The 6,000-nt window shown below is 54.2% G+C and overlaps 1 protein-coding gene across 10 annotated transcripts in view; it reads left to right on the top strand.

Moving 5' to 3' along the window:
- Positions 1-3,943: 3,943 nt before the first annotated feature.
- CHD7 (chromodomain helicase DNA binding protein 7) overlaps positions 3,944-6,000 on the top strand; it is a 182,894-nt gene continuing 180,837 nt past the window's right edge. For 4 of the 10 annotated variants that reach the window (XM_070221513.1, XM_023648550.2, XM_023648551.2 and 1 more), the window contains exon 1: positions 3,944-4,295. The gene's annotated coding sequence lies outside the window, so the exon portion shown is untranslated. Of the gene's footprint in view, positions 4,296-4,878; positions 4,996-6,000 lie in introns of those variants that run through there. The other 6 variants (XM_023648547.2, XM_023648546.2, XM_070221515.1 and 3 more) reach the window with 6 other exon arrangements.

Here is a 6,000-nt window from a genome sequence, read left to right as displayed (position 1 = left end):
ATTGGCTCATCCTCCACGTTCCACTCAGGGTGTACTCACCAGGCTTCGAAACCATGGACCTCTTTGTTGTGTGTCGGGAATGCCTCTGGCCCTTCCTGTTCTCATGAACTCCTGTGCCTCAAGATCCAACTTAAGGCTCCCTTCTTCTAGGAAGCTTGCTCTGCTGTCCCAGGCAGCAAGAATCACTCCTTTCTTTATGATGTCACAAACCATGAGCTCCTTGAAGACAGGGAGCTAACCTTGTCCTCCAACGCTAACAGAGAGCCTAACACTTAGTAGGCATTCAATAAATGTCGCCTGAAGAGAAGTAGGCATTCAACAAAATGTTTGCTAAACCTTAGCTAAACATGCTGTCTTTGGGAGGGGTGGCCTAACTGTAGCCCTAGTGGCTGTTTTTTCACCTGATAACTTGACCTTACCAATCCTGACAGTTGCCAGCAAAAGCTCACGGCAAGCGGTTCCATTACAAGTGGAAAATGGAGGGTGAGCTTACATATCGAACTGGATTCCTTCCATTATGAAAAAATTACAGAGGAAGGTTATGCTTTTATTCCATCGATGGAGGAAATGCTTTTTAGACTTTTCTTTCTGGTGCTTTCTTCAGCATTTATAGCCCACTAAATGTCTATACATTTCTTTTCTAATATTTTCAATGGCAGTAAATCTTCATCAGTTAAAGGCAAAATATATTGTTTGGAGCATGCTAAAATGATTTGGATGCAATTGGTAAATGACGAAGTAGGATAATACAGGTTTTAGTGGAAAAAAAGAGATATGGCTCTAAAGAGAGTTATTTTCTGACTTGCAAACTGATTCTGAACACAGTTTCAAAAGATGAGTTCCAAAAATGCATCAAAGTACAATCTCAACACTGGAATTAGTGTAATTTATGTAATATTTTTAAGTTCATAACATTTGGAAGAACAGATAGGGCTCCAGTTTTAAATAGGAGGTATTCTAAAGTTTGGGTAATTTTCGGTTATGTTGGATGTACAACTTATCCTCCCCTTTCCTCTTCCCTCTCCCCTCATGGAGTATTCTAGGTTGATACATTTTGGCTGTGTTCCCAAACAGAGACAAATATTTATTTGTCCAGGCAGTAATGTAGCTGAACTATAGGTCAGTTAGCATTAGTTTGAGTTCTTGGAAGAGACTGTTTTCATTCATTTCATGGCGCCTAGAAAACCTGTCTGTAACAGATCAAGTTATCTTTGGTATTTTTCTCAATTGCTTTCTGCTGGCGCCCCCTCCAGCCTTTAATGCCCCACCTCTCAGGTCCCTATTACCTTTCCATGGCCCTCTGGCTACAATGAACTCAGACCTATCCTGTTTCCCAAGGGCTCAGACTCCAAAATTACCATTTTCTCTTATTACTAAACCAAAACTAAACCAAAACTACAGTAGACTGTAAACTCCAAGAGGGCAGGAATTTTGGTTTGTTTTGTTCTCTACTGTATCTCCAGCATCTAGAGCAATGCCTGAAACCCCTTAGGCACTCAGTGTTGAATGAATGAATAAATCTCTAAATTTGTTAGTTTCAGCTAGGTGTTGGGAGGAAAACAATCCATTGAACTAATTTACACTCATCTGTGAATGACCAGGAGCCCCTTATCTCTCTCTAAGGTATTTACATACTTAAAGGGAAAGCTTGTGAATTCAAATTATTCTCATTTAGGAAAACTTCAATAGTGAAGCAAATGGAGAGAAAACATTGGAGGCTAATGGGTTGTGGGGGCTGGGAGTTAGGACTTAAGGAGGCCAGAGCCGCCCAGGAGTTTGCCCCTTGGCTTTCTGCTTTTCAAGGCCCCTCAAGCTCTGCACTGGTACGGTACAACTTCTAAAGGCTTACAGACTTCTCCATCATGGCCGTCAGGACAGTGGTGGGGATAGGGAGGGAGAAGGAATCAGAGAGGGGCTGCAGGACTGTTTGTTTCCACTTGGAGTTTTATCTGTATTATTTTACCATTTCTCATATGTTTCAAAGGGAAGTGTCCTAACTTTCCAGTTAAATATACAAGGGCACAGGGGAACCTCCTCATAGTCACTTAATACTATTTGTTGATTAAAGGTTAACTAGTATACTTTCACTATATGTAGATGTCATTGTTTTAGATCATAAATTGCCTTGAAATATATGCACATCTGACAATGAGCTGGGCTATACTGCAAAAGATAAGAAATAATTCCTTTTATGCCACTTTTACCTCCTCTAATATAGTCAGGTGCTAGTGATTTCTTTGTAGACATCGTGTCCTGTCTTGAATATCTGTCTTTCTCTCTCTCTCATACACCCCCCCTCCCCGGTATGCTTTCATTGAGAGATATAAACTTAATGGAAATGTAAACCTAATGTCAGAGTTCTGATTCTTGGTTCATGATAGGGGACTACAAAAAAAGGTAAAAGTTGATTTTAGTGTTTTCCAATTTTTTCATGTCAGAATTTTCTGTAGTGTCAATCTTCTTTCTGCTGTTTATCTGTAAATCCCTTGAATGAAACATTTATCTCTTTTAAAACACCATTCAAATATATGAGGAAAGAAAGTCAAAACCAGTGCATTTCAATAGACGACAATATAACGTAACAAATATTTACAAAATTATTACTGATATTAGGAAATGTTTTAGTGATTAAGTCCAGGATAATAAACAGTTATTGAATAGTTGTAGAAGTTAAATAAAATATTTCTGATTAATCTTTTGTTCAAATATAAATATTGTGATTATAGTCTTAGCACTACAGGAGGCGAGTGTGGAGAAAATACAATTTGCATAGTTTTGCAATTCTCTCAGTTTATTTTGGAGTCCAGTAATAGCAAGTAGCTTTACTCTGTATCTATTATAGGACTATCCTTGGTTCATATAATTTCCTTCCTCGATTTAAAAATAAACGTAATCTTTAACTTAATGAAATCATCATAAAGTGTACAATTATTGATGGGTTAAAGGAATTACAATTGCTCAATATTTTGCACATAGAAGGCGCTTGATAAATATTTGTAGATTTCTCTCCTAAAAGGAAAATTAGTAAAAAACCAATCTCTCCATGTTTAATATTCCTATTTGTACCGGGAAGAGAAATAGAATAAGAGGCTGGGATATTTAAGGCTAGGATATATAAAAGTGCCATTTTGGCCAAAGAATGATTAAAACATTCTAGTCCTGACACGTTTAATAATGGGCACACAATCTATTTCTTTGTTTCATAACCATTGCGCTCTCTCCCTTTTTTGGCACGGGAACAAATTCAACACGATCAACGCCATCTAGTCAAACTTTTTGATTTAGTAGTGGATCCGGCTGTCCTGTCAACGCGGAGGTAGGAAAAGCAGTGTGGACAGGCAGGAGAAATCTATTTGAAATGGAACGTGTCCATTCGAAATAATTTCATGTGGGAAAATCATTCCAAGTTGAAGGATAATTACAGAACAGACATCCAGCCCCTTCGAGCCGCTGCCGTCCGCGTCGCGTTGGAAGCCCTCGCCGCGGCCGAGGGGACCGCAGCCGGCTCCGAGCCGCCGCTTCCTGCCCCGGGGCGGCGCACCCTGACTCCGGGAGGGCGCTGCGCGGGGAAACGAGGCACCCTCTCCAGCCCGCGCCCCGGGCGCTGCCGCGGCGGCCGAGCGCTCCGATCCGCCCTGCCACAGAGGCGGCGCGGCGGCCGCGCACCGGCCGGCGGCGAGTACCGCCCGCAGAGCCGGCGCCCGCCCGGGGACGGGAAGTGGCGCCCAGCCCGCCCTCCGCGGCCCGCGGCCCCGCAGCCCCGCGCCGCCCCCTTTCTCTCGGCCTCTCCCTCGGCCTCCACCACCCCGGCCGAATTCTTGCATAAATTATGCCAGGCGCGCCTGACGTCAGGTGGCGGCGCGCGGGCGCGGGCGCGGCGCGCAGGGAGCCGGCGGCGGGCGCGCGCGGCCCCGCGGCCTCGGGCGCGCGCGGCGTGCCGGGCGCGCGCAAGCGCTGGCGTGCTGGGGCCGCGGCGGCGGCGGCGGCGGCGGCGGCAGCGGTGGCGGCGGCGGCGGCGGCGCGGGGGTTGAGCCGTGGTAGTGCGGACGCGCTCGTGCTCGGGAACTATCGGATTAAACTTGAATCGAGTGAAATTACACAAAGGAGCGCCGCTGAGGAGGCGGCCCGGGGACCTGGAGACCCTGAAACTCGCCAGAGCCCCGTTCGCCCCCGGCCAACTCCGCGCCCGTGGATTCAGCCCCCTGGCCGCGGCCGCCGAGCCAACTCCGGAGCCCGCTCTGCGTTTTGTTTTCCCCTCGGCACAGGGCAGCGGAGGAGCCCGACCGACCGACCCGGTGAGCGCGAGAGTTCGCCGGGCGCCTCCGGGAGGGGCGGCGGCGGCAGGAAATCGCTCCGGGCCGGGGCCGGGGCCGCGCGAGGAGTTGGGAGCGAGGAGTTGGGCGTGTGCGGGGCGCGGGGCGAGGGGCGAAGGCGGGCGGGGGCCCCGGCCGGCGCAGGAGCGCAGCGCCGCCCGTGCCGTGTCGCCGGCGTCGCCGCCCGCGGGGCCCGAACCCGCGCCCCGAGCGCCGCCCGGCGCCCCAACTTTTGCCTGCGTCCGCGGGGCCGGCGGCGGCGGGGGCGCGCGGTCCGGCCGAGGGTCACTTCCTCGCATGTAAATGGCTTTTTGTTGTGCTGCCGGCGTGGGGGGGGACGGGGGACAGGAGGGAGCGTGTCTGCGCGCAGGGGAGCGCGAGCGCGTTTCCTCCCGCCGGCGCCGAGCACGAGTTGCCGGCTCCATTCGAAAGAAAAAGGAAGGAGGAAAAGTTGGGCTCCAACTCAAGAGCGAGTGGGCGATGGGCGCGCGGGCGCGGGGCGGCTGAGCGGCGGCGGCGGCGGCGGCTCGGGGACGGCGGCGACCCCCGCCTCCCGCCCCCGCCCCCCGCTCCGGACCGACCACGCCGCGCTCGCCGGGAGCGGCGGCCGCACCGGCGCGAACAAAGTGCGTCCCTCCTGGCGCGGCGGCGCCGGCCCGCGCGGGGACGGCCACCGAGCGAGGTGGGTCGGCGGCGGGGAAAGTGCGCGGGGCGCCGCGTGGGGCGGGGGCGGCGCGAACACGCGGCGCGGGGGGCGTCCCGAGCCTAGCCCGTGCCGGCGGCGGGCGCGGAGTTGCGAGCCCGGCGCCGGGGGCTCCCGGGGCTCCCCGGCGGCTCCCAAGTGCGCGAGGACGAGAAGAAAGGGAGCGGGGCCGGGGAGAGCGCGGGGAGGCGCGGCGAGGAGGGGACCCCACCTTGCCGAGCTGGCCGGCCAACGGCGGCGTCGGCTGCATAATAAAGACTTTAACCCCCCGGAGGCAACTCGGCTTCCCCGCCCCCGAGGCCGCCGGGGGTCAGCGCCGCGGGGGGAGAGTCACCAGGTGGCCCCCGAGGTGGCCCGGGTGCGCTCTGCCCCCGCAGGGCTCCGCGGTTCGGAGCGTGAACGGCCGAGGTGGCTGGAGGCCAAGCGGTCAGCGGGGAGAGGAAGGAGGGCGGCGGGGGACGCCTTGTTTGTTTGGTTCGCACCGGGGCTGGGCTCGTCGGGGTGCGGGGGCGCGGGCACCCTGTGGGCTGCGGTGCGGGGCGGCTGCGTCCGCGCGGGGCGAGCGCGGCCCCGGGAAGGGGGGCCGGCGGATCACAGGCGGGCGGGGTGGGGGGGGGGGTGTCGGGAGGCTCCGGGGAAGGAGCCGCCGGCCCCGAGCAGCCATCATTACCGAGCCGCCTTTCTCCGGATGGCTCTGCCTCGAGGAGCCCCGCGCCGTGGGAGCGCACCCCAAACTCGCGGCCGGCCGCCCGCTTTGTGAGCGCCCCCGTAGAGCGGGCGGCGCGGGGAGTGCTCCTGCAGTGGGTCGGACGGTTTTCCCGGAGGTCACTTTTAGAGACTGTTCACGCCTCGGTTTTAAACTAGTTTTTTTTCCCCCCTCTTCTGAACAGACAATGGACAAAAGAAAAGTAGCAACCCACATGGAGAGTTTCCTTTTGAATTGCTAGAATTAGATACACTATCCAGCTCTCCACTTGCGAAGTA

The sequence above is a fragment of the Equus caballus genome, chromosome 9 (assembly GCF_041296265.1).
Source record: "Equus caballus isolate H_3958 breed thoroughbred chromosome 9, TB-T2T, whole genome shotgun sequence".
Classification (NCBI taxonomy): domain Eukaryota; kingdom Metazoa; phylum Chordata; class Mammalia; order Perissodactyla; family Equidae; genus Equus; species Equus caballus.
Note: the sequence above shows the minus strand (reverse complement) of the source record. Positions and strands in the feature narration are given on the sequence as shown.